Genomic DNA, 19,287 nt, shown 5'->3' with positions numbered 1-19,287 from the left:
CGTCAGATTCGCAAAAATTAAAAAAATTTGCCGCAAAAAGTGCGACATCGACTTCTTTCTTCGACTAAAAGGCGACAGCCTCCCTCCTCGCGCACGTGCCTGTGCGGTTATCGAGATGGAGTGAGAGACAGGAGAAGGAAGAGGAAGGGAGATAAAAATGAAAAAGTCGCTGATGCCATGCGAGCGACGTGACCTCTCGTCGGTGACCCCGGACGAACCGGCCGAAGCGGTGAGGACTACGAGGAAAGGGGGAATGCCAGACCTCAGGCTACATTCACAGTTCGCCGAAAAAGGCATCGCACACAACCGGCACGCCGATTGAGCCGATCGGTCAACAAACGTATGTATACACGTACCTTGTTCGAGAACTCGTCTTTTCCTGATTGCGGACAGGCGGAAGAATCGCCGACTGATTCGAAGCCGCGAATGAAATTTGTCACGGAATCCTTGTATTTGACGTTTCCGCTTTAATCTGATCGATCTATTTATGGCACAATGGTACGATTTGATTGCATTGATCGACAGAAGGAAATGCATGGAGCTAAATTACATCGGCATAGAGAGAAATTGGTCTTTGAAATAAAGTAATAAATATTCTAATATTTTTGCTCTATCTCTTTTTAATTTTTTTTTTTTTAGATTAAATTAACTCGATCAAAAAAATTAAAAATAACAATGCCGATTATAAAAAATGTTTGTATAAATTTTCACAATTTATCTGAATTTCATATATTGAGAAATCTTAAAAAATTCTTTTCTTTTATCAAATTTTCAAATATGTATATTCAATATAGAACTTTCTCTCTCTATCTCCCTTTCTTTTCTCAAATCGATGATCTGGTCTTTGAAGTAAAGTAATAAATATTCTAATGTTTTTACTCTATCTCTTTTTAATTTTTTTTTTAGATTAAATTAACTCGATCAAAAAAATTAAAAATAACAATGCCGATTATAAAAAATGTTTGTATAAATTTTCACAATTTATCTGAATGTCATATATTGAGAAATCTTAAAAAATTCTTTTCTTTTATCAAATTTTCAAATATGTATATTCAATATAGAACTTTCTCTCTCTATCTCCCTTTCTTTTCTCAAATCGATGATCTGACATTTACGACAAAATTATATCGTAATTTGTTTCTATCGGATGCAATATATTTCATGATACAAATCGATTTATCCCCGATTCGAGCTGTTTTCTCAAGAAAAACAGCCGATTAATATCGTTTGATATTTGACGATAACTATTAATAAGTAGCAAAACTGGAATTGCAAATTGCAGATATACTGCCAGTTACTTGATTATTCTATGCGCGTCTCGCCAGTTTACACACAAAGTTTTTAACTTTCTGTCTACTTTTCTAATACGTAATTCGTGTACTTGTTCGATCAAACAAATCAAACAATTTCCATTCGATTGTCTCAACACTTTTCAAACAAATATAAAACAATGAAAAAATTCATAAAAATTCATAATTTAAAATTCCATTTTTTAATATTCTGTCATTTGCGCAAACTATTATCTGTTTAAGTGTATATACAAAGTTGACTAATTTAAATAAAAAAGTATTTTTTCTATTATCTTAATAAAATAAAATAAAAAAAAATTTATCAAGATATATAATATTAAAATTTCACAAACTGTAAAAAATACTATAAAAAATATAAAAAAGAAAAATGTAACAAAAAACTGTACAAAAAAAAAAAAATTAAAATTAATAAAAATAATTAATTCAACTCTTTTACATGAAGAATATTTATCTGTTTAATAAATACACCTACCATGAAAAACTTCGCGAACTTGCGCATTATCGTTTGTCTTGGCTCCGTAACAGTGGAAGATAAAGAGGAGAGAGGAAAAGAAGGCAGGCCTCTTATTTAGGCTCGAATTTGAACTTTAAAGCGATCGCGGTGGCTGGCTGGGTCGCGGGAAAAAGTCATCTCGATCGGCATCGTCTAATGATCGATACGTTAATCGGTGACCTGGCCGAGCCTTGAATTACGGGAGAACCTTCTGGGTACCGCGGGTTTCTCTAGCCGATATATCCTCCACTCACCGAGTATAAACCGAGTGGCTGTCAGTGTTACCTGCCATTCAGACAAATTCCGACCATTAAGCGTCGAACGTTGTGTTGCGGTTATATGAGCCCGCTCCTAAAGCCACGCTTCTAAACGAAGAATATGATGTTTGACCGTGGATTGACCCTTACGGTATCTCCAACGTCAATGGTTTAATTACGATAGAGTCATTTCTTCGTGCGGCGATTTTTGCAAACCATACATTCCACCCCTCTTTAAAGGTCAAAGCTGCATTTGGAAGACGGCGCGGCGCGTTCGCGTACAGATAGATACGAAAAGATACCTGCACCAACTACCGATCATTCCGTCGTTAACAATCTCACTAATTAGATAATTAAAATCCTAACTGTGTAGATGATGGATATTGATTAACACTAAACGGTTAGAGTAATGATCGCGATGCGGTAAGGCAGAAGGACTTTAAACAAGACGTCGGAGAGGACTTTTTCAGAATAGAAGACGCCTATATAGGCATTTTTTAATAATCAGAAATTAAATATTATCGGCGCATACATGTACGCATGTGTATGAATAATGTTTTATTATGCAAAATTGAATTTACTGATGAGCAAGTAGCAGAGTTTTCTCATCAATATTAAATTTAATTTCTGAACAGTTTCACTTTAATAATTTAGATATATCTCTTTCATTAATCCTTACGAATTTTAATTCATTTTCGCATAGCACCATACATGCGAGAGTCGCTTATGGCTACGATTTTCGCCTAATTTATATGTATTTTTAATTGTGCGTATCAATGTTGTCTTGCCTATTATCCTAACCATCACTTCCCTCCCCCTCCCCCTCCCCCCCCAATTAACATGGAGTCGCCGACTTGTCGACTGGCTGTCAGTGTACTTGCCGGTCAGACAAATTCCGACCATTAAGCGTTCGAATGTCGTCGTCGTCGTCGCCGTCGTCGTCGTCGTCGTCGTGGCTATGAACCCGCTCCGAGGTCCCCGCGTGCTACGACTTCGTCGAGGGAATATAATGGTGGACCGTGGATTGACCCTTGCGGTACTCCCACCATCACCGAGGCAAGGCACCGCCATCACCTACGCCACACGAAGCACCGCGCCGACGACACCGACTCGCACGATCACCGACTTATCTGGTCGAGTCGAGAGAAAGAGAGAGAGAGAGAGAGATGCGCACAACGCCTATGTAGTTTACTTCGAGGCTCAAGCTATACGTGCCGGGGTCATATTCTCATCGGCGATGCATGGCCGCCGGTACAGTCGACGGGAACAGTCGACCGGCTGGTGGAGCTCGGAGGAGCGCGAGGAAAAAAGATCTGGCACACAGGTCAGTCGCGATTTTCAACGCTCGTAAGTTCACACCCGCCATTCCATTTTAGCGTGCGAAAAAAATCGCATAAACCATGAGCCAAATGCAATCTTGGCGATGAAAAAGACGTTTAAGATGCAGCTCTCTCTCTCTCTCTCTCTCTCTCTATATATATATATATATATATATATATATATATATATATATATATATATATATACATATAAATAAATTTATGTATATATATATATATATATATATATACATAAAATAAATTTATGCATAAATGTAAGCAAAAGATGCTCTAATACGTTATAAGAGAAACGATAAATCTTGATTTCGTATATTTCGTCTCTTCTTTAAATCGATTAAACCGGACACGCCTTTAAAATCGAGCGTTATCGATAAGAATCACAATCGGTAGTAACCTTGTCGAGTTTAAAAGAAGGCCATGGGTGAAGGTTACGGTGATCACACAAATATTACAAATTAGTTGAAGCAGATGGTCAGTTGTTTATTATTTTTAAATATTATAATTCAAAATTCGATTACATATAAAATTATTAAATTATTAAATTATTAATTTATTAATTAATTATTAAATATTAAATTTCATCATTTAATGTTAAATAATTTATACGTATATAATAATACATATATAAACAAAAACAAAAAATTTTTTTTAATTTGTGTTGAATTCAAAATTCTATTATATATAAAATTATAAAATTATAAAATTATTAATTTATTAATTAATTATTAAATATTAAATTTGATCATTTAATGTTAAATAATTTATACATATATAACAATATATATATATATATATATATATATATATATATATATATATAAACAAAAACAAAAAAATTTTTTTAAAGAATTTGTTTTTTCTGATTTAATGATTTTCAATCGATATAACAAAATACGCAAGAAAAAGAAATTTTTTCGAAATATAATTAAATGTTAATCTATGTAATAATTTTATTCTTTTACGCTTCGTTATCTTCCAATCTATTTTAATCATCAACGACGAATAAGAATCTGATTGCATACGTATAACTTTTGCGATAACGACTTTATGAATCGCCCCCGTTTTGCGCGGCCACTTTCAAAGAGGGAAACGCTATTCGATTGGAAATTTTTTACGATCCATTAATTCCGGAAGTAACAGGCCACTCCATAACGCTATAATAACTTTAACTTATCGTTTCTCAGGTAGGTGTAGACTTTTTTCTGCAGAGATATATTTTTGTTAGACTACTCTTGAATAATACCTTACTATGTAGTTAATAAAAAAAAAAAAATAAAATAAAAAAGAAAAAATGCGGGTTGTTTTATAATAATTTTTTAATGTACAATATTTCGGAGACATATTACAAAACAAAAAATTATTTCTGACTTTTACATTTTATTGAAAGTTTTAATATATAATATTATGACCTAACTGTCTTTTAAAAATTGAAGGAGATTATGATAGTTTTTAATAAGATTTATATGAAACAGTATTAATATCATGACAAAATATATCAATTATCTTGCATGATTATTTTCTAAAACAATAAAAAATTTTAAACTCTTGCCCTTGCGGAAGCTAATATAATAAAATGTAATTAAATTTTACACGCACATAATGTTTATAAATTTTCCTTGTATTAAAACAAAATAAAAATTATATTAATAATTATATGTTTTGTCTAATAATTCATATTATAATGATATCATTACGCTCTCAAGGAGATGATATAATAGGAATTCGACGATCGAGAGTAACAAAAAAAGAAAGGTTGAGGTGGTGTTAATCGAACATCGATGACTCAATAAAAAACGTTAATGATTCGACTCACCAATGATATCGTCGTTCTCTCTTCCTTCTTCCGTGACTTGTTTCAAATTTTTTCAGCTTCTGAAAAATATAAGAAAGAGATTAATAGTATTTTCGAATGAACGAGTTAATTCAACTCGGATCAATTAATCACTATAATTTATTATGAGTTCAAGTCTTTTATTGGCAGAGACAATGATGTCATTAATCGCTCGTAGAGCGATTAAACCTGCTATATTCGAAAACGCCATAAGATAATTTAGATTATTTAAAATTGTGTTTAACACGTAGCGCAGTATTTGAATCTCATTTTGATAATAGGAATTTATTTCACCGTTCTATGCGCCACATTTCTATATTTAATGTCAAATATATTCTGTTCTCTATCTAAAATACAAAACAAGTTAATTAATCTTTGGATGGCATTATTAATTGAATAAATAAAGCTTATTATATGTGGTGTATCTTTTTATAGTAAAATGAATTTTCCAAGCACTCCACTTATTACAATGAGTCTAATTAATTTTAGATTTGTTCCAACCACAATCGAGATTAGATAGTCGTATTTTTCACGCGAGTTAATTCCTAATATTTCTTCCCGTTGCATGCCGCATTTTCCAACGAATATCGTTCTTAGCTGTAGGGCTTTGCGTTTAAAGCCGCGTGCTTTCTCGCATATTATCATCCACATATTACTGAGACGCTTTTGACAAAGATTGATTGTGTACAGGCCCCCTGGCAGCTTTTCTTCCGGATTGAGTTAAATCGGCGAGTGTAAATATGGCGCCATCGGATAACCCTCGTGGACCCGTGCTTCAATGAAACACCGAGAGGCATATGATTCTTAATTTGGTGGCGAAGCAACGGACGATAACGCAACATGGCCATCGAGGTATCGTTAACGAGCCGTTTACCTGTTATGCCTTAATTTATCCAGTCTCGTTGGTCACGACGATCAATCGTCGGAACTAAGTTTCTGCATCGTTTGCGTCCTAGGAGGATCGTTAAACTGTCGTGTCCCTTCACGCAAGGCGACTTCATAATTTTCAGTCGCGCTGTATATCGTTTCAGAATCATCTAAACGATCGTTTTACATAAAATCGTATAACAGTCATTACGGCACTGTCGCGTCGCCCTTAATTAAGAGGAGTCTCATCTGCGAAACCTGTCTAAAACTTTTAAGAGAGAAGAAAATCTCTCGATGACTTTCTACCATCTCCTTGAGGACGTTATAATATCATTATAATGTAAATTATTAAGACAGGAATTAAGACAAGAATTATTAGACAAAATGTGAATAAAATACTTAGTTTTTATTTTTTTTTTTATAAGAAAATTTATAAACATTACGTATGTATAAAATTTAATTATATTTAATTCAATTTAATTAAATTTTATTATATTAGCTTTGGCAAAAATAATAATTTAAAATTTTTTATTATTTCAAAAAATAATCATGCAGGATAATTGATATACCTGTCATGATATTAATATTGTTTGATATAAATTTTATAAAAATCATCAAAATTTTCTTAAATTCTTAAAAAAAAAGATCACAATATCACATTAAAATTTTCAATAAAATATATTTCAGAATTCGAACTCAAAGGATCTTTGGTAGGCTGTTTACATATATATGAATGCTAATTTTTTAATATAAGAAGAGACATAGAAACGCAACATTTTCACCGACGAAAAAAAAATCATCGAAAATCTACACAGGAAAAAGCTAATACGGACGCGATCATTTCGACTCTCTTGGAAACTGCCTCGTGGAATCTGGACCGAGAGTGTTTGTATATAAAAGTATTACGATACAATTATCGAAAACTAAATAATTTTCGAGATATTTTATATTAAAATATGTCAGATTAAGATACAAAATAACTCAAAAAATTCTTCATGAAGAAATATTTTATTATAGTGTTTTGAAAAGCTCTCGAGATAAACTACAAGAATATGCAATAAAAAATGGAGGTTTCCATTTAAGAAATTAAAGGTGTCCTTGACTTGACCTTAACGATGCCATCCAAGGTCAAACCAATAACACCATGAGCCAGTCGGCTCATCGTGTTATCGGCTGCATTATCCGGCCGTGCTGCGCCGATACACCCACCCATAATAGTAGCACGCGTGCATAGTTCCGCGCACGCACGTCTCGATACGGTTTCAGTTACCTAATCGCGTCGGATGTTGCACCGCGTCGACGATTTTTACGGTTTCGCCACCCTCGCCCTCGGACGCGGGACCAACGATGCGTGAACGCAAACTTTACTCGTTCCATTACATTTTCTACTTGGATAATCCGGTATCGAGACCCGCCGGCGGACCCCCGCGCTCTCCCCTCGCAGAGTTTCTCAATCTTCGCTAACACATTCCTGGCTCAGGCCGTAGGATTTTTGCGATAGCGCCGTAAGTAGTGGCGTATATAATCGTTTATACTATCTACTTGTTTCGACAAAAAACGGCGCGGGCTGCGATAAGTGCAATGGTCGAGGCGCCTCACTGAGAATCACTGATACGTATAGCGCAAGGTATACAAGATGATTTCAGGTAAGCTGTAGTTTTATCAACAGTCTCCTTTCGATAGCCTATCTTATTTGCATATCAAATTTATTTGCCATTCCAAAAAATTATCTTCTCCAAGACCTTTTTTTTTAATTTCCTAGAAATTTATTTCTAAATAATAAATATTAAAGAAAAAAAAACTGAAGTACATTTCTTCGAAATAAGCCCATTGTTTAGATATTGCGATATTTAGAGCTGAAAGTCGAATTGGCTCAAGGATACCATATACATATCACTAACATAAGTCAAGCCTAGACATGCGGTAGCTTATTACGAACATGTAGTTACTCTTAACTGTACAGAGAACTCGCCACAGATGTATATGTGTGTGTGTGTGTGTGTGTGTGTACAGGGTGTCCTAGACCACCCGTACACCTCTTTTCTTTTAAAAACTAAGTATTTTAGAGAAAACCGTTTCGAACAAAAATTGTATGATTTTGAGAGGAACATAAGTTGGTGTTATTGGTTTGACCTTGGATGGCATTGTTAAGGTCAAGTCAAGGACACCTTTAATTTCTTAAATGGAAACCTCCATTTTTTATTGCATATTCTTGTAGTTTATCTCGAGAGCTTTTCAAAACACTATAATAAAATATTTTTTCATTAAGAATTTTTTGAGTTATTTTGTATCTTAATCTGACATATTTTAATATAAAATATCTCGAAAATTATTTAGTTTTCGATAATTGTATCGTAATACTTTTATGTGCAGAATAATAAGGTGAATCAAATGGTGTACAGAAAATAATTGTTTTTTAAAAAAAGTATGCAATTATTTGCAATATATTTTTTATAACAATTATTTATTTTTTCTTTACACCATTCGATTCATCTTATTAATCTGTACATAAAAGTATTACGATACAGTTATCAAACACTAAATAATTTTCAAGATATTTTATATTTTATAATTTTTAAATATGTAGATTAAGATACAAAATAATTCAAAAAATACTTTATTATATAGTGTTTTGGAATGCTCTCGACACAAGCTATAAAAATATGCAATAAAAAATAGGGGATTCCATTTAAGAAATTAAAGGTGACTTGACCTTAACGATGCCATCCAAGGTCAAACCAATCACACCATCTTATGTTTCCCTCAAAACCACAATTTTTGTTCAAAACATTTTTCTCTAAAATGCTTAGTTTTTGAGAAAGAAAAGAGGTGTACGGGTTGTCTAGGACACCCTGTATATACATATACGTATAGTATCCAGTATATATAAGTATGTATCTAGTCTCGCGTAGAGAAGAGAGCTTCCCCACGCGGGGCTAATGGCAAACATGTTCTTTTATTAATATAAGCAGGCGGACAGGCGGTTAGAATTTGTCCTAGTCTTTCTGCGCATTTCTCGCGTTTAAGCTTTTGTACAAGCACTAAACAATTTTTTTTCGTATTAACGTGAAAAAATCATAATGTTCTAGACAATGTGTGCGCGAATATAAAATATATTCAAAATTACATTCTCTAATAAACTTGAAAAATTGATTTTCGTTCTACTTTTATTCTGTAAATCAGACATATTATTGCAATCTAATTTTTATTAAAGTCCATTTAAATAAATATTTTCTTTTCTTTTCATAAATAATATTTTATTTTATTTTATTCATAAGTAAAATAATTTATAAAATTCTATGGCTCTCTGCATTAACTATGTATACAAATACGTACTTAATTCAATAATATAAAATTTTACATATTTTAAATACAAGTTGTTTCAAAATATAACTTAACTCATTTCTGCATAATATCACGGAGATGTGTAATATAGTTGACAAATTGCCGATTCGCCGAACGATACGTTATAAACGTAAGTGTGACGAATTGCTTTCCAACACTTCCGACCTGTCAACTCGAAATATGATTACCATATTGTCGAGCACGAACCTTTTGCTCAGTCTTTGTCTTTACGTTCTCATCCCATACCGCGATCTTGCATACGCTTATCCGCAGCGTATTTCATGGCGCAGCGGAGCTTATGGATGCTTATATAAATCAACAAGGCTCACAATTAATACCGCAGACTATACCGTGGCGAATAAAAAAATCGAGCTGGACTAGACACACCGGCGTGGCATGGCCGCACTCCACTCCGCATTGTACAACGATTTATTGGAATATACATCTCACGAACCGTGACACCTACGCTGTAAATTAACCACGCTCGCAATTAGTATCAGCCCTTAAAAATAAGGGGTAAGAGAAAAAAGATCAAATTTCCTCAACGAGGTGCTAATGCTCTTTCACGCGGCGATCTTATAGTTCCTCGCGAAAATCTTTATCGCCCGAAACAATTTATGCGTCTACCAATTACGCGCCAAGTGCATTGCTAATCACAATTAACCTTGAGCGTTAAAGAAAAATAAAGAAAAATAAATAAATGATCGTATCGTGTTTGTTCTCTAGTTTACAATTATATCTAACAAAGAAAAATATGATGAACGTTTAAAAAGGACGGATCATATATAGTACATCGTATATATATATATATATATATATATATATGTAGTTTCTCTTCTCCTACGATCAACAATTATATACATACGTGCATACAACATTTATGTTGAAAAAAATTATCTCCATATTTTTGACATTAATACATTGTTGAAAAATTTGTATTTTCTTATTAAAAAATATGCCCGTTAAAATTTTTCTGCTAAATATTTAACACTTTTACGTGTTAATTTAACATATCACGTTAATTGAATTCAAACAACTGGGAAAAAAAAATGAAATCAGCACCATGTGCACATATTTTTAATTTTCCACAATAGATATGTTTCGTATGTATTAACGATAGGATTTATCTGTTAAAATTCAAAGAAAAAAAATGTTGATTTAAATTCTACAACAGAAATGAAGGTGACTACAAACCGTCAATAACATTTTTTTTTTTTAAGTTAATCATTAAAAATATTGTATGTTAATCTTACACACAATTTATTTCAAATTACTATAAAGTTTTGCAATTCATTTTACGTTAAAAATATTAACATAAAATCTTAATGTCACCAAAATTTAAATTAATAATACTCATATTATGTTAAGTTGACAGAACAATTTCTGTGGACAGTGGTTCAGAAAAAATTGTCTCCGTTTTTTTTCGGCAAAAATATATCTCAAGCGCATCCGAGTATTATAAATGAGGGATACGCGAGGAGGAGGAGGAGGAGGAGGAGGAGGAGGAGGAGGAGGAGGAGGAGGAGGAGGAGGAGGAGGAGGGGGAGGAAAATCGATTGGGACGGGCGTCGGAAAGTCGCGAGAGTGCGATGAAGAAGCGAGGAAGTTTAAATTCCGTAGGCGCGCGTTGTATATTACGCGAGCGTTTATAGGAACAGGAGAGTGGAGCAACATGACTTATAACCGAGTTATACTCGCCACCGGTGATTTCCCATTATACGACCCGGTATCCGAGTCATCCTACCTACCCCCCCCTCTTCCCCTTCACCTCCCTTTCTTCGAGGAGAGGATTAAAGGCATCTCGAATGAGAGGGAGGTTGGGATACTGCTTGCAATATTGAGGTTGCGTCGTATCGCATCTGCGCCCGCATACGATTCTCATTGCGTGGCAGCAATAAATATGCTGATTAAGCGGCAACGCGCGAGGTCGGTTAATTTGCAGTATATCAGTATCCAACAGCGCATTTTAATTGGCCGTGAAGCATTATTGCGGGGGAAATAATCCACGGCGCAACTTTTCAATAATGATCGGCGCCGCTGACAATCGTCAGAATAGAAGAGAGGAGTGGAGGGGGGCTGAAAAGGAAAGGAGAAAGATAGCGAGTTTTTTTTTTCGGACAGATGGCTTCGTTCGCAATTAACTGAGCAAAATAATTTCACTATGAAAGGACGGTTAATTACGGTTTCTCATGGCGATTTTTACGCGCCGCTTTTTCGCGATTGTGCGATTGCTCGCTCGCCTGAAAATTCGTGAAACGTCGTCATTATCGCGGCTTCATAAAGTCTGAAGAAGGAGATAAAACACGAGATGAATGTTACCCAACTATCTATAGTTGCGGATTTCGTTGCAAAATCGTTGCTAAAAGACCTATACTCGCCAAGTTAATTCTTCGCTGCAACCTTGAAGCGGTAAGGAACGTGGCGTAGTGAATGCAGCGAGATTCCTCTTCTCTCGGTATATCTGGCCGGTCGTAATTGTGAAAAATTAGCCTGCATTCGAGAAGCAGGCGAAAGAGCAAAAGTCCAAATCTAAAAAGATTTCTCTCAGAATTCAGCTGACATTATTCCCGGCGCAAATAAATTACACATGTATCTCTGCGTTGTCAAATCGACGCCGCGCCGAGAAAACCATTTTATCAAGATCCACGAACGATTCCGCGAATTTTCCGTCGCAAATATTTCGCCTTTTAGCGAAAATAAAGCATCCACAAGCTCGTCCGCTTTTTATCAAGTCACATACACATACATACATCCGCTTTCCGAATTGCTCAACTTGCAAGAGCATAAGCACTTTGAAGAGACGAACCGAGATCAACCGAGGGCGAGGGATAAAAAGAGAGAGAGAGAGAGAGAGAGAGAGAGAGAGGAAAAAAAATGCGCACGCCAAGCGGGAAAGAGGGTACCGAATGCGCGCGCTCGCTTTCGTCTCTACGACCGAGTGCGAGCAAGGCAAGCAGGTAAAAGCCAGGCAGGCGGCCAGCCAACGAACTCGCAATTATCGTCGCGGATATATTCCCGCGTTATCCTTGCCGAGCCGCGCAGTCGTAACTTCGCGCCCGCGCTCGCACGAATACGAGTTATGACGTTTTCTACAGCGGCACTAAAGATTGCGCCTCGCCCTTATCCTCCTCTTAGTCCCGCTAGCCCCCCTTCCCCCCCCCCTCGCACCTTTAAAGAGCTCTTATCGCTCCGCGAAATCGGCCGACTATCTGCGGACCATCGTCCCGCTGTTTACGAGTCGGCAAAGTCTGCCAAGAACGTATCCGCCGATAGCGCGAGTCCACACTTGCTGATAATTGCTACGATGATATTGCCACCAGCCTCACACTGGCAAACCCTTCTCCTCCTCCTCCTCTTCGTCACTCTCTTAGAGCGCGCATCGCCGATAAGCGATCAGCTGAGACACCCGGGCGCTTTCATAAATAATCAATATCGCTCGCGAGTAGTTTAATCATTATTAGACATTTGCAAGTTATTATGTAAGAGATTGTTAAATAATTCGACGAAATTTAAGCACGTGTGAATAATTTAGTCATTAATCTATATACCTATGTACGCGTCATCAGATTTCTCTCAAAGTCTCTCTACATCTTTACATTAGTAAAGTTTTTTTTTTGCACGAATTACAGAATATATCATTTGTAATTTTTAAGAATATATTTAGCGTTTTTTAATTCTTTATTATTTTTAAATTTTTATACTAATCATATCATTATTATTATTCACAATCTTAATTTTTACAAATATTTTTTTAATCCATTAAATTTAATCCATTTAATTAAATATAAATTATTTATAAAACTTAATGAATAATAATTTTTTTTATGAATTATTAAACTTTTTCAAAAAATAGCTTAGCTTTAGATATTCGAAAAAGAATTTCATAAAAAAAGAAAAGATCTTATCTATTATAAGCGTTAACATGCGAGCATAATCATAGCAGCTGTTTTTCTCAAGAGTCTGCGTTTTCTCAGTAATATTAAATGATTGTCGTGATGCGCCCAAAATAATATCTCGCCGAAAGACAAAGAACCGATCTCCGATCGTGAAGTGCTAATACTAGCCGAATAAATGAAATTAACTTTCTGCCGGCGACTCGACACGAAAAAGCAGTTTCATCGATGGGATGCTTTGTCCAGAAGAACTTGCAAACGCTCCTGTAACTAAACTCGCAGCTAACAAATACTATTGACAAACAAGCTGCTGAAAAACATCTCGCGAATGTATTTCAGGTTGATAAACAGCATTTTGTATCATTTAATTCATTGTAAATATCGTTGCTTCTATACGATTCTGCCAATTTTATATTTTTTTTTCTTTTCTTTCGAAATAAATATTGCAGCTATCTAATTGAACAAAATTGTAAACAAAGATTTTAGTAGAAATTAATTAAATAAAAATTAGATAGAGGCTCTATTTCTTATAATTAAAACAATTACAAATAATATGGATAAAATTATAAAATTTTGAAAAATATTATAATTATTGTATAATTATAAAAGATATAAACTCATCAGAATAATACCTTTCAATGTTGAAAAAATTAAATATTTCAATGATTCATTGCAGGAAAATGTCAAATTTAATTATATGCAACAAAATATACAATAAACACGCTTTCTTTAAGTATTTCCGACATTTTACAGACGTTACAAAATATCTGGCATATAATGACGCGTGCATTATTACTCATCTCAATTCTCGCACGTTAAAAATTCGCTCTACATGAAATAATTACATTCATATATTGTCTTATCTGCTTGTGTGGTATAGGTGCGCTCAAGCACATTTAAATAGTGCTAATTTAACGCACACGCGTATGGCAATAATGAGAAAAAAGTTAACAGCGCGAAATTTCTCAAGTTAAATCTTCCGCCTTAGATCTTATCAAATTGCATCTCGGCATGACATCCTTTCGTCATTCGCTGTCGACGGACCACGACTGAGACATTATAAAGATAATTGCCCACGTCTCGAATAAAAGCGTAACGAGGAAATAAATGGGACGAAAGAGAAAATCTGTTATTCCTATCAGTGTCGACTTTCGATGTAACAGTTTTCTGTGACAAAGAGATTACATCTCTTCCTTCATTCATCTTACTCTCGATTCAAGTACATGCCAGAAAATTTGTTATTAAAATTTTAAATTTTTTGAAAAAGTTTAATAATTCATAAAGAAAATTATTATTCATTAAGTTTTATAAATAATTTATATTTAATTAAATGGATTAAATTTAATGGATTAAAAAAATATTTGTAAAAATTAAGATTGTGAATAATAATAATGATATGATTAGTATAAAAATTTAAAAATAATAAAGAATTAAAAAACGTTAAATATATTCTTAAAAATTACAAATGATATATTCTGTAATTCGCGCAAAAAAAAGAAAAAAAACGTAGACTAATATAAAATTGAAAGATATTCGAATGTGCAAAAGACGTAAGTTGAGCTGCGTGGGAAGAAAAATGTTTACAATTTTAAATCCCACAAAAGGAAGATACTTTTGATTTTTCCGTCTACCCGAGCAGGACTTTCCTCGTTTCCATCGGATCTACAGAATCCGCGGTACAATCTTCTCGCATTAGCATATCTCCATGGCAATAAAGGTTTAAACTATACGCATATGCGTGCGCGCAACGCGTGCAAACCGGCCGATAAATTAAATACGTTAATCGAGCGACGATGCATATATATATATATATATATATATATATATATATGTATATATAAACGACTCGTAATCAGCCGGGCGGCTTACCGATTTAACGCGCGGAACATCACGAAAGAGCGTTCTGAGAAGGAGGCGGCGGACCGTATTAAAGTCGCCGCGAAGAACGAGCCGTTTAGTCGCACCATTACACCAATTACAATAAACATTTTTAATCGCTTCATTCTCGCGTATTAAGAGTTTCCCCGCTTTAGCCGGCGCTCGTAACTAATAACTTTGACGCTTCATCTTGTCATCTCTCTCTCTCTCTCTCTCTCTCTCTCTCTCTCTCTCTCTCTCTCTCTCTGTCTTTAAGTGGTATTACCATTTACTAGAGCACACCGAAAATAAAAGAATGAATTCAGATATTAAACATTCAAAATAAATTTTATGTAATCTCCATTGTGTATGTTGAAAAGTAAAAGAATGTAAAACTATGAAAACGCATTTTATATTAAATCAAGCCTAGTACATCTCATTTAATATATGTATTTTAAATTTTTTACAGTGTACTGTAAATAGCCTGCAAATGCAAAAGAGCTGCGGACACACTTTGTGTGTCTAAAGTTTCAGTCAATTTTTTTTTTTTTTTTTACAGTGCACATTGCGTTCACCAATATAATTTAAGAACTTTTCCTCACGCAGTCCATTCCGAAATTAACTTCGGCCAAGAGTGCCACGTAAACCGAGAAAATTGTCGGTACATTGTTTATCGTAATGGCGGGTGTGCACGATACAAACACACTAAGCACTTGACTTCGTAATTTCGCAAAGGTTACGCGTTTTCTCGACAATTTTATTCTCAACAGAAGTATTAATTTTCGACAATTTTACTGCCTTTCCTCGCGGTGCGATGATTGAACGTGTCGGTATGTATTTCACGGTAAATCGCATATGAACGCACATCGAAGACTGCCGCTGGTCAACTGATTAGAAATCGTGGACGTGTATAGAAATATCAGTTGATACGACCAAATCGACCGACCGATCACGACGCGATGGCGTGCTAAACAAGAGCTCCCTTTGTTCCTTGACTTATTTTTTTTCGATCGACGATACGCGCCATCGAAAATATAGAGTGGAATTGTACTTCAACCATATCTCGATCATATCTCGTTCACGAATGTTAGCTGATTAATAAAGGCCCAGGATCGGCCTGCGCGATTCGAGATCGCATTCTTCGAACCTATGCAAATTGATCGTTCTTTTCGAGGCTGATGGATCGCAACACCAAAAGTCGACCATGGAAAGGAAGAAAAAAGACGAGCAAGATAAATGTTTAGGTCTGCGTGTACGGATAAAGTCGTTCCCCGAATTAATCTACCTACAAGCAGGCTCCACCACGAATGGCTCATTCAATTAAGCGACAGCATGGAATCGAGTCTTTGTCAGCTAATCACAACCTTACGACGTGGTGACGATGACAGAGTAGGGTGCGGCCAAAAGGCGCGCCCAGCACCCTGCGTGACCATATATACAATATATATGTATATATATATATATATATATATATATATATATATATATATCCGCTGTCTATGAATAGGAAAAGAGCGAGGAGCGCAACGGAGAAAGACTGGAGGGAAACGAAAGAAAGGAATGATACGATAAGAAATAATGGAGGGTTGGGCTCGTTGCACATTGAGAAACGCATAAATACGGAGAGGAGAGGTAGAGAGAATGGATAGAACAAAGGAGAAATATGTCGGAAGAATGAGTGTCGTAATGTGTCGAGACTACTAAAAAGCCATTGTGCGCGTTGAAACGCGCATGCTTAATTATGATTTTAAATTATCGATCTCATGAACGTCAGAGAGATGTCAAACGTAATATACCCTCTATTATCCATTGAAATGTTAAAATAATATCTCGATATCTTATATTTATTACATTCTCCATACTTGTAGCAAAATGTACTGTAATTCTGCTCATTTTTATCACGTAACTTCATAGTCAAATATTTCTCATTAATGTATTACATTAGGAAAATTAATAATGTAAAAAAAAAACTGACTGAAGTCAGCAGACAAAGTGTCTGCTGCTTTTTTTTCAGACGCACTATTTGAACTTTTAGACACATTCCTCTGCGCTTTTAGAAAAACGACTCTGATGATTAAAATAGATTGCCTGAAATTTCTCTCAGACATGCAGATCTGACAGTTCAGATAAAAATGTGTCTGAATTTTTACAAAATTTTTGACAGCGTAAAACTGATGTGTCTTACATTTCATTAATGTGAGAAAGTCAATGAAAGGAAAGGTAAATCGAACCGTTTATGGTATATATCCTGTCTTTCCACATTATTCACCGATGCACACGTGCATCTAGAGCGCAGTCAAGCATAGTTTGTCGGTCAACATTTGCATTCATCGACATATTCTCGTCGCGTCACAATTTCTCTAACCGGCGGACTTTCTCGCATGCATCGCGACTAAAGAGGTTGGAGAATTCTAATTTCATCGTATTATGCACACCATTGTCGGCGGTCCATCTGTTTAACATAACGACGAGAAAAAAAAGCCATCGCGAAACGCACCAGTTCACATTATTGTTACTCTATCTCGATGCTAAATTAAAATATTGTATCCGTATAATTCGCGACTCAATAAAACCGTGACTTCTCTTTTCTCCAAGAGTATAGTGTTTTTAGAAAAAATTCTCCTTTACAAAAATCATTCATGTATATATATAATTATGTTGTATAAATTAGTTTTGTGCATCTTCGAAAAAAAATAAGATATAGTATATAATTGTTACATTATGAAAAAGAATTATATTTGCAAATTGGGTCTGATTCCAATTCTGATTTAAAAGTGGAGCAATGTAGATGTAGCAAAATTACATTCAACGATTCAAGTGCCAAATTCGAGCCACGTTATCGTACGTAGCATCGAAGAAAGGAAGCTTTCGCATGGAACACTCGCGGAATGATAAAGATCGGCCGTGGAACTGCAGGAAAGTTGAAAACTCTGGTCGACTGCGATCGACGAAAGTTAAGAGAGTCGCGTGTTGTCTCGAGTTGGAGGGCGAGGAAGCTAAAATAGTCCACGCGAAGCTTCGAAACGGTCCTTTAAATCGCGTAAGCTCCATTTCGTCGTGACTTACTGCCGACGGTCACGAAGCCCACCGGGGCTACAAAATCGGTGACTCTTCACTGACGATGGTGCATTTGAGTCAGCTTGCATACCAACGCTCTGGCTCATCCTGCTTGAGTGTTCTCTCTTCGGAGAAGCATGCGAAGAATAGCGATCCCACACGTGCTCGTCGTCACAAGGGAGGATAAACGAGTTGACTTTCTCGTCACATATCAGTAACGTGTGTTATATTGTCTGATACAACTTCCGCAATTCTTTACCGCGAAGAAAAGCTTTTACGATATGAAATTCAATGTAAAAGCGGAAAGAAAAAATTTATAAAAATTCACTTTATATGTATCAATGTAATAGCGGATTTATTCTTAATTTTCATAATAAATTTTCATACTAATTCTTTTTAATCTCACTTCTCGATCTGTTTGTTTCACTTAACATATTCAAGATATAAATTTAAGAAAATCAATATACAAAACAGATATTTTCTGATTAATTTTTTTTAATCTCTATAATTAGAGAATTATATGAAATTAAAATGATACCACGATTTCAAATATATTTATGTATATAATTTAAAATTTCTAAAATTCGGGATCTCATTAATAAAGTTATATCATTGGTAAAAGTCAACTGATCTGATTTGAGCTGCGATACTTCTTCGAAAAACGAGCGGCGCTTCGTGCAACGAATGGCAATCCAACGTGCATGCGATGTAACAAAGGATCAACTTTCCCGTCACGTGTCGATAATACTTTATCAAATCGAGTGTCAGTACTTCCTCTTCCTCCTTCGACATCGTATAAGTACTTGCAGCATAAATATATACACCTATTTGCTACACACATAACGCATACTATCAATATAAAATTTTTCTTGACTTTCGTATCGATATATCGCGCGTTATGTATATAACAGATGTATGTAGGTATATATATATATTTGTATCCCGCAAATATATATTGATTATCTCCAAACTATATTTAAAAAAGAATTAAATTGCTATTCTCTCTCCTAATTAAATAAAAATACGATACAGTAAAT

At 34.9% G+C, this 19,287-nt stretch overlaps 1 protein-coding gene across 4 annotated transcripts in view; it reads right to left on the bottom strand.

Moving 5' to 3' along the window:
* LOC126858507 (uncharacterized) overlaps positions 1–19,287 on the bottom strand; it is a 145,348-nt gene that overhangs the window by 91,610 nt on the left and 34,451 nt on the right. For all 4 annotated transcript variants that reach the window (XM_050608895.1, XM_050608894.1, XM_050608896.1 and 1 more), the window contains exon 2: positions 5,214–5,272. The gene's annotated coding sequence lies outside the window, so the exon portion shown is untranslated. The remainder of the gene's footprint in view (positions 1–5,213; positions 5,273–19,287) is intronic.

This window comes from Cataglyphis hispanica, chromosome 25 (genome assembly GCF_021464435.1).
Source record: "Cataglyphis hispanica isolate Lineage 1 chromosome 25, ULB_Chis1_1.0, whole genome shotgun sequence".
NCBI classification, from domain to species: domain Eukaryota; kingdom Metazoa; phylum Arthropoda; class Insecta; order Hymenoptera; family Formicidae; genus Cataglyphis; species Cataglyphis hispanica.
The sequence above is the reverse complement of the archived record's forward strand: the minus strand, read 5'-3'. Positions and strand labels throughout refer to the sequence as shown.